Here is a 10,682-nt window from a genome sequence, read left to right as displayed (position 1 = left end):
TTTTTGCTACATTGTTGATTTGGTCAAAAGAAGACAGTATTAAAATGTATTTTAAATGTCTGAAGATGGTATTAAAATGTATTTTAAACATTTTAAATGACAGTCCATGCCATTTTAAAAGTATGGATATACATAACATAAAATATACCATTTTAATGGGCAGAGGAAATGAACAGACACTTCTCCAAAGAAGATATACAGATGGCCAATAGGCACATGAAAAGATGTTCAACATAACAAATCATCAGGGAAACGCAAATCAAAACAACACTAAGATATCACCTCTCGCCCATTAGAATGGCTATAATCACCAAGACAAAAAACAACAAATGTTGGAGAGGATGTGGAGAAACAGGAACCCTCATACACAGCTGGTGGGAATGCAAACTGGTGCAGCCTCTATGGAAAATAGTATGGAGATTCCTTAAAGAATTAAAAATAGAAATATCCTAGGATCCAGCTATCCCATTACTGGGAATCTATCCAACGAACCTGAAATCAACAATCCAAAGAGACTTATGCACCCCTATGTTCATTGCAGCATTATTTACTATAGCCAAGAAGTGGAAGCAACCTAAGTGTCCCTTGACTGATGATTGGATCAAGAAGATGTGGTATATATATGCAATGGAATACTACTCAGCCATAAAAAAAAGACAAAATTGTCCCATTTGCAACAGCATGGATGGGCCTGGAAGGTATTATGTTGAGTTAAATAAGCCAGAAAGAGAAAGACAAACACTGTACGATCTCACTCATATGTGGACTATAAACCAACACATGGACAGAGAAAACTGTATTGTGGTTACCAGGGGCAATGGGGGTAGGGGGTGGGCACAAGGGGTGAAGGGATACATATATATGGTGACAGACAAACAAAAATGTACAACCCAAAAAAAAACTATATATATATATATATATATATATACACACACCATTTTAACCATTTTTCTGTGTGCAGTTCAGTGGCATTAAGTACATTTACATTGTCGTACAACCATCACCACCATCCAACTCCAGAACATTTTTCATCTTCCAATACCGAAACTCTGTACTCATTAAACAATGACTCCCCATATTCCCCTCCCCCAGCCCCTGGCAACCAACATTCTACTTTCTATCTTTATGAATTTAATTACTCTAGGTACCTCACATAAGTAGAATCATACAGTATTTGATCTTTTGTGACTATCTTATTTCATTTAGCATAATGTCTTCCAAGTTCATCCATATCGTAGAATGTGTCAGAATTTCCTTTCTTTTTAACGATGAATAATATTCCATTGTGTGTATATACCACGTTTGGTTATCCATTCATCCATCAACAGACATTTTGGTTGCTTACACCTTTTGGCTACTGTGAAAAATGCTGCTATGAACCTGGGTGTACAAATATCTGTTCAAGTTCCTATTTTCAATTATTTGGGGTATATACCCAGAAGTGGAATTGCTGGATAATATGGTAATTCTATTTTTAATTTTTCAAGAAACCACCATACTGTTTTCCATAGCAGCTGCACCATTTTACATTCCCACCAACAGCGTATAGGGATTCAAATTTGTCTACATCCTCGCCAACACTTGTTATTTTGTTTGTTTGTTTGTTTTATAGTAGCCATCCTAATGGGTGTGAGGTGATATCTCATTGTGGTTTTGATTTGCATTTCCATGGTGATTAGTGATGCTGAACATGTTTTCATGTGCTCATCAGCCATTTGTCTATCTTCTTTGGAGAAATGTCTATGCAAGTTCTTTGTCCTTTTCTTTTTTTGTATGTGAGCCGCCACCACAGCATGGCCACTGACAGATGGGTGGTGTAGGTCCACACCTGGGAACAGAACCCAGGTTGCCGAAGCAGAGCACGCCAAACTTAACCACTAGGCCACCGGGGCTGGCTCTCTTTGCCCGTTTTTTAATCAGGCTGTTTGAGTTTTTTGTTGTTGAGTTTCAGGAGTTCTTTATAAATTCTGGATATTAACCTCATATCAGATATATGATTTATTAATATTTTCTTCTATTCTATAGGTTGCCTTTCCACTCTAGTGATAGTGCCCTTTGATGCACAAAAGTTTTTAATTTCAATAAGTTCAATTTATCTATTTTTTCTTTTATTGTCTGTGCTTTTGGTGTCATATCTGAGGAACATTTTTAAAAAATTATTCGGACTGCCATCTGAGACTTGACTATAATAAGTCAAAGATGAAAACAGAGATACCAGGTAGGAGGTGACTATAATGATACAGAACAGAGTTTATGGGGATGTGGACCGAAGTGGTTGGTAGTGGGAATGGAGAAGAATGGATGGATTTAGATATATTTTGAAGATAAAATAGAAACAACCTGATAATTTGGATGAGAGATACAAAGAAAATTAAGGAATAAAGAATGATTCCTACTTTTTTTACCTTAGCTGCTAGATGAATGATGGTGCCATCAAGAGATGGGAACAATTAGGGAAAGAGCTGCTTTGTCAAAGCCTTCGTTCACGTCTTGTGGAACTGTCTATTATATATCCAATAGAGTTGTCTGATGGATAGTTTGATATACAAGTCTGAAGTTAAGAGGAGAGATCCATATGGAATTCACCAGTTATCTATCACCACAATGCTGCATAACAAAAAAACAACCATGAAATCCCAATTGTTCCTGCATCTGGGGTGGCTGGATAGGTAGCTCTTCTGATCTTGGCTCAACTCACTCATATGTCTAGGGGTGAGCTGGCTGTCTGTTTATCCAGGCCAGCCTTAGCTCTCTGGTTCACATATCTCCCCCCTATCGACAGACTAGTCCAAGGATATTCTCATAGCAATGGCAGAGGTGCAAGAGAGGAAGACCAAGCCCAACTGCCCAAGCATTTATCAGGCCTCTGCTTGCATCATACTTTGCTAACATTCCATTGGTCAAAGCAAGTTGCATGGCCAAGCCAAGAATCAGTGGGAGAGCAATGCAAAGTCACATGGCAAAGGTCATAGATCCAGGTAGGGGTGAAGAATTGGGTGAATTTTGTGATCTACCACATCATAATTGTGTAGAGTGTAGAGATTGTATTTCATGACTTGGGACTAGAGGGAAAGTATAGATGAAGCAAAAAGAATGAGCACTGTTTGTCTTTGCCAAGAATTGATGAGGAATAATAAAAGGCACCATCCTCTGAGCCTTAAATCTTCCGGTCTGCATCTCTTACCTGGACTACTGCGAGAGAGGAAACAGGGAGATCTTAGGCAAGCTGAAAGATGACTATATTTTGGCCTAGGCCAAAGTTGCTGAGAACAGTTCAGATTCAGATATGTTTTGAAAGTAGAGCTGACAGAACTTGATGGGAGTATGAGGGACGGCTAAGAAACAAGGAGACTTAGCTTTTTGTCTGAACAACTAGGAGTGCCATTATTAGGATGGGGAGACTGGAGGAGAAGCAGGTTGGTGAGGACAAGAGTACAGTTTTGGACGTGGAAGTATAAGATCCGAGTGCAGACGTTCAGCAGCAATTGGATATGAATGTGAGTTCAGGATGAAAATTTAAGGCCAGAGATACAACTTTGGAGTTATCAGCATATAAAGGTATTTAAAACCACGGGAATGTATGAGATGACCTAAGGTATGACATATCTAAAGAAAAGAAGACAAATAGGTTAACTGATTACATGTATTCTCCACTTTTATTCCTGTATTCAGTAGACACCCACTTCCTACTTAATACCTCTCAAATGTGGACCCTCCTGGCCATCCCTACTACCATTATCTTAGTAAAAAACTTTCATCTTTCACCTAGACCACTGCAATTGCTTTCAACTGGTCTCACTACTGCCAAGATCATTTCATTAGCTCATGCTCCATATGGTCACCAGGTGGATCTTTGTAAAACAAACCTGTCTTTGCCACTCCTGCTTAAAAACTGTAACACAAACTATATAACGAATGGATTAGTCTGACATCACCTAAACCCAGTGACTAAAGTTAGCCTCACTTACCGTGGAACAACTAAAGATTCAACAGGAAGCACACAACACCACCTAGGAAGTCTTCCTGCCAAAAGAAAGAGAACCCGAATCTGATTGAGCCTCCGGCTCTAAATACCAGTTCATAGGAAATGTGGGGGTTAGAGGAGCTTGTTAAGGAGCACCAAGAGGGCACACTCAGCCGAATCCAAACTTTGGGAGTTCTACAGGACAAACAACCCAGCTTCTGAACAAATTTTTTTAATTAAAAAAAAATTTAAAAGAGACTTAAGAGACATATTCTGTATATGGATTCTGTTTGGATTCTGACTTAAAAACCAACTGTAAAGAGACATTTTTCAGACAATCAGGGAAAATTGGACATGGACTGGATTTTAAGTGATATTAATGAATTTTTGTTTATTTTGTTGGGTGTGCAAGTGATATGGTAGTTACAGTCTTAAAAAGAAATTATCTGGTATATGTTTGTAGTTATATTTTTTTAAAGAAGGAATTTTACTGAAGAATCTGTGAGTACTGGATTTGCTTCAAGATACACCAGCATTTAAAAAAGAAAGTGGAGGGTCGGCCCCGTGGCTTAGCGGTTAAGTGTGCACGCTCCGGTGCCGGGTTCGGATCCCGGGCGCACACCGATGCACCGCTTCTCCGGCCATGCTGAGGCCGCGTCCCACATACAGCAACTAGAAGGATGTGCAACTATGACATACAACTATCTCCTGGGGCTTTAGGGGGAAAAAAATAAATAAATAAAAATTATAAAAAAAAAAAAGAAAAAGAAAGTGGAGGGAATCAATGAAACAAAAAGGGAAGAAAATGGGTGGTCATTAAAGCTGGGTATGTAAGGCTTCATTATACCAGGCTCTCTACTTTTATGTGTGTTTGAGATTTTTGTATTATAAAAGGTAAAAAAAAAAAAAAAGAAAAGATAAAACCTTAACACATGTAGCAAGAAGTTGGCCCTATGTATCTACATTTCATTCTTCTCTCTCTCACCCTCATGACATGCTATGTTCCAGATACACCAAAACCCATGGTTATCTAATAAAATACATTCACGATTTATTAATATGTATTTTATCAAGATGTTAACTAATATCAATTTTGGTTTTCTTCAAGTCACAAATAGTCAAAATGTCCAAGACCAATACCAGTGTGTTACTGACAACAGTCTACAAGCCCCCATAACTGTGTTTCTAGGCCCTTCCTGAGAGCTCCCACTTGGGAAGACCTCCAGCAGGGGGCTTTGGTGTCTCGCAGGATCCAAGGGCCTGATAGAGGCAGGAAATGTGATGACGGCCACTTTCTCCAGCCGACTACTGGCTCAGGCACTCTAAGAGCTCTTAGAAAAAATTACCTCTCCATCCTGAGGAAGACAGAAACAGCTGCCACAAATGAATGCCGTCTCTTGCACTACGTGGCCTGCAGAGTTAACCCTTGGGAGCCCAGACCCTAACCCAGACCTCTAATAGCAGAAAACCCCAGGGTCCTAAAAGGCACCCATGCCCCCACCCCAGAGGATGCTCCTAACTCTCCCAGGAGAGCTTGCACCCTCCAGTTAGGTGACTGCCTCTGGTGTCCTGTCCAAAGCTACTGCTCCTCAGGCCAATTCCATGACTGCACGTTGAGGTTCAGTTTCAACTTAAAATGTGATTAGATCCCAAGAATACGTTTGAATCTACATGGTACACCCTACCACCTTCCCCAGAATCTAAACATGGCCCCTATGTCCAGTTAGATTTTGTCCCAAGAAAGACACTCCCCTGCATTTTGGTTTATAAGACAAACATGAAATTTATCTGTTACACACAGAGAGCAGGGCACAGATGGGGGGCGGGGCACATTCGAACTGGAGAATTTTAACTTGAGTCATAAAGAAAGAGGATCAATCCCCAAATGTCCCTAACGTGTTGAAATACCAAGTGACCTCAGAAGTCATCCTGCCACTGCAACACACAACCCCTCACCCTGAGGCTTGTGTACCATTGGCGTTCTGGAACCTCCACCTAAGAGAGGCAGTATGGACGAGTGGTTAAGAGCAGGCCTCTGGAATCAGGCAAACCCAGGTCCAGAGGCTGACTCCATCCCTTATTAACTGTGGGTCTTGGGAGAGGGTTTCTCCAAGTCTGATTATTCACCTGTCAAGTCTCTCTTTTTAACCTTCCTCACCAGGTTGTCAGGAGTGGTAAATAAGACGACATATAAATTACCCAGTGCCTGGCACATGGTAGCCATTATGGCTCTTGTCCCTAAGGAACAGTAAAAGCTGAGACTTACTGAGTACCTACATTAATCACATCACTGACCCATGCCAAGCACTGCTAGGTGCTTTATGTACACTGTGTTAACTCGTGTAATCCTCATGACAATCTTAAGAACTAGGTACTATTATGATTTCCATTTTATAGATGACAAAACCAAGGCACCACGATGTTAAGTATTTTGTCCAACATCATACAGCAAATAAGTGACAGAATCAGGGTTCAAGCTCAGGCCATCTGGCTCCAGAGTCCAGCTCTTAACTCCCACACTCCACTACCTCTGATAGAATATACCAGCAGCTTGTGTTTTTGGAGTCACATTGATATACATCCCATATGCCTATCCTATGACCCATTTGGTGAGAACAAGCTCACCAGCCAATGAATGGGCCTCCCTATTTTGTCTTGCTAGAGAAGTCAGGACTGGTTGGCATTTTTCTTGTTTTTTCTTGCTATGTGTTTCATTAGGTGTGTTCATGGGCCTACAGGGCTCACCATGATGTTGGGACCTTCCTATAAGCTGTTCCCTTCCTGGCCTGCTCCTTCTGGGACATTGTTTCTTGGTTTCAGGATTTAGCTCAAACATCAGTCCCTTCTGGAAGCCTTACCCAATTAAACACGCTGGCTCTGTGCTTCTACAGCACCCTGAGCAAACAGCTAATGGATGCATTTATTGCACTGCATTGTCCTGGTTGGCTGATGTCTCTGTCATCTCTCTGAAATGCATGCTCTGTGAGGATGGGGCTATTGTCTTATTTCACTCTGTGATCCAACCAACATGGTCTCCCACCTCCAGCAGCTCATAATGAGTACTCAATAAATGTTGTTGCATGATCAAATGCGGACCTTTGCCCTCCACAGTCCCTAGTGAAGGGACTTCAAAAACACTGGGTTGACCATGATCTTGCTATATGATCTTGATTATAAACAAATATTGATCAAGATCAACAATCAAACCTTTCTTGTTTCTCTCTAGGCTAAAAGGGTCTCCTCCCAGCCTCCTCAGAAGAAGGAAAGGTTAAAGGAAGAAGAGGAGAAATGTGGGAGAGGTATATTACAAGGTGTCATATATGAGTACAGATATCTCATTTTAAAAGAAATCAGACATGAAAAGGAATGAAGTACCCTTACATGCTACAACGTGGATGACCCTCAAAAACGTGCTAAGTGAAAGAAGCCAGACACAAAAGGGCACATATCATATGAGTCCTTTTATATGAAATGTCTAGAACAGGCAAATCCATAGAGACAGAAAGCAGATTAGTGGTTGCCAGAGACTGGAGGTGGGGGTAGGGAATGGGGAATGATTACTTACAGGGTATGGGGTATTCTTCTGGAGTGATGAAGTTTTGAAACTAGAGAGATATGGTGGTTGCATAACATTGTGAATGCCCTATGTGCCACTAGATTGTACACTTTAAAATGGTTAATTGTATGTTATGTTAATTTCACCTCAATTTTTAAAAAAAAAAGAAAGAAAGGATCCCCAGACCCACCCTGAGGAGCTTGTCCACGCTACTGTGAGCTGTCGAGCACAGGGAGCCCACCCTATGCCTCATCACAGCCTCTAAGCACCCAACACAGTGTCTGGTGCAGGAGACAACACAGCATAGCACTGGGGCAGGAGAGACAGGGCAAAGCCTGCACTTTGCGAGCCCACAATCTAACTATGCCCAAGAGATAGGTTCAAGGACCCTCAGAAGGGCATTTTCAAGGACTCCTTTCTGGGATATGATCACCACAGCTGAGTGGAAACAATGGACTGGGGAAGAACAGGGCCAGGGACAAAGCACTCTAAGTGCCCCAGCTTAGTGCAGACTCTGCTCAATAGCCTTAAAATCAATGCAGCTGTCACTTAGCTTGTGAAGGATCATGCTCCTGGGACAAGACACATGCCTATGGGCCTGGTACACCAGAAAGGAAAAGAGACTCTACCCAAGATGTTTCAAAAGGACGCACGTCTCTGAATCTGCCTCCGCCTTCCTTTCTTCATTCCTCTGACCCGAGAGACCCCAGCCCAGCAGGGACATGCTAACTTCTCCAAAGCCAAGAGCTTATACTGCAACTTAAAGGCAATGGTCTCGATTTCTCTTTCTGGGAACCTTCCAGAATTATCTCCTACATCCCTGGGGATCCAATATAAGTCAATGTCTTCTCCTGTTTAGATGCTGTTTAAGCTAGGGAGTTGGGAAAACCAAGAGGAGTGATTATAGACCCCATAATAAGGCCAAGACATCTACAGTGGATACCTGCTGGTTGTCCACAGCTGACAAACCACCAAACTCCTCCTTTCTCCCCCACCCTCAGTCCACACGACAGCATTGGACTCTAGTCGCCATCTTTGTTCAACTTAACTCAGCTACCTTGGCTGCAGTTGATTAGACTAAGAGTGAGCACATGATTTAAGCTAGCCAATCAGAGACCTCTCTCTCTGAGAAATCTAAAATTGGGACCATGAGAAAGAACCTATCACTCCACGAAGCTGCACGTGTAGTATAAATGTGGGACCTGAGGAACAGCCACATTTTCTGGCCTATGCTCTGCTCTGTGGTCAGCTGCTCCTAAAATGGTTCCCAGTGATCTACACCTCCTGGTATTCATGTCTGTGTATAATCCCCTCCCCTTGAGTGTAGGCTAGAATTAATGACTTGCTTCTAACAAATATAATATGGAAAAACTGATGTCACTTCTGAGATTAGGTTATAAAAGGCTATGATTTCCATCTTGCACCCTCTCTCTCTGGCTCTTCACACTTGCTTGCTCTGATGAAGCTAAGTGCCATATTATGAGCTGCCCTATGGTGTAGCATGCATGGCCAGGAACTGAGGATGGCTTCTGGCCAACAGGGATTGCAGCTCTCGGTCCAACAAATGTCCAGGAACTGAATCCTGCCAACCACCATGTGCTGAGCTGGGAAACAGACCCTTCCCCAGTTGAGCCTTGAGATGAGCACAGCTCCGGCTAGCACCTTTGACTGCAGCCCATGAGAAGCAGAAGGCCCAGCTAAGCTGCACCGGGATGCCTGACCGGCAGAAACTGCAACATAATAAATGATGTTTTGGGGTTTTTGTTTTGTTTTGTTTTGTTTGTGAGGAAGATTAGCCCTGAGCTAACATCTGTTGCCAATCCTGCTCTTTTTGCTGAGGAAGATTGGCCCTGGGCTAACATCATGCCCATCTTCCTCCACTTTATATGGGACGCTGCCACAGCATGGCTTGACAAGTGGTGCATCAGTGCACGGCCAGGATCCGAACCTGCCAACCCCAGGCTGTCGAAGCGGAGTGTGTGCGAACTTAACCACTATGCCACTGGGCTGGCCCAATAAATGATGTTTTAAGTCACTAAGTTTTGGAGTAATTTGTTACACAGCAACAGATAACTCATAAATTGTATGAAGGGAAGGAGAAAGGAAAGCCAGGCTGAAGAGAGCAGAGAATGAAGTAGATACACACAGAGAAGGAGAAATGAAAGACAGAGGGAAACTTGGTAGTCTGAGTTCCCCATGGATTGGAATGGACGTGGGGAGACCAATTAGAGGCAACTGCTGTCGTTCAGGCAAGAGATGATAGTAGCTTAAAGTAGGGAGGATGTAACGCCCTTTTCTGGGATGGAGAAGACTAGGGAGGAAAATATTCAGGGAGAAAACTCAAGAGATTAGCTTTATTTTAACATATGGCCAATTAACATATGAGATCACGACATAATTCAACTCAGCAAACGCATACTGAACTGTATCGGTGCTCCTCCAATGCTACAAAGATGAGGAACAGGAGCTCCTCGTCCCCAAGGTGCGCAGTTTGGGGGAGGAAAGGCCAGCATGATACGACGTATAAAGAGCCACATTTGGCCTGTGAGCAGAGTGCTATATGCTGAAGAGAAAAGGGAGTGATAAATTGTGTCTGGGAAGACAGAGAAGCTTCTCAGAGGGGACATGAAGGTGTGTGCTGATCACACCTATGGAAAAATGCATTTCTGTGCAGTGACAGGACATAAAGGGAATTCAGGGTAATAAAATGAATACAGTTCTTTGTTCCTTGTATTCTTTCTTGTCTTGAGGGCATAATAAAACAAGTCTTTCTTTAATTTAGGGGAACATAAAGACCTGGAGCAAGGAATGAAGGGACACTATGTGAGGCGGATTGGAGGGTTCCATGTAGCCTCTGCCCACTTTGAAAAAAACAGATCAAGCCTTGAGCTTTTACAAGAAAACAGAAGCCTTGACTGAGTCACAGCTATGAGTGGAGGTCTGGAGATAGACTGACTTGGCTGCTCTCTGTGTACCCCCATCCTGCCATTTATCAGCTAGAGACCTTGGCCAAGTTACTTAACCTCTGTAAGCTTCAGTTTTCTGATTGTAAAGTGGAGATAATGATTTTTGTTGAAAGGGTTAAATTAAATGAATATTTGTCAACACCGTAATGTAAAGTTTCTCAAATGGAGATCCACAAATACATTTTCTGAGTCTTAA

This window comes from Diceros bicornis, chromosome 24, assembly GCF_020826845.1.
Source record: "Diceros bicornis minor isolate mBicDic1 chromosome 24, mDicBic1.mat.cur, whole genome shotgun sequence".
In the NCBI taxonomy this organism is placed as follows: domain Eukaryota; kingdom Metazoa; phylum Chordata; class Mammalia; order Perissodactyla; family Rhinocerotidae; genus Diceros; species Diceros bicornis.
The sequence above is the reverse complement of the archived record's forward strand: the minus strand, read 5'-3'. Positions refer to the sequence as shown.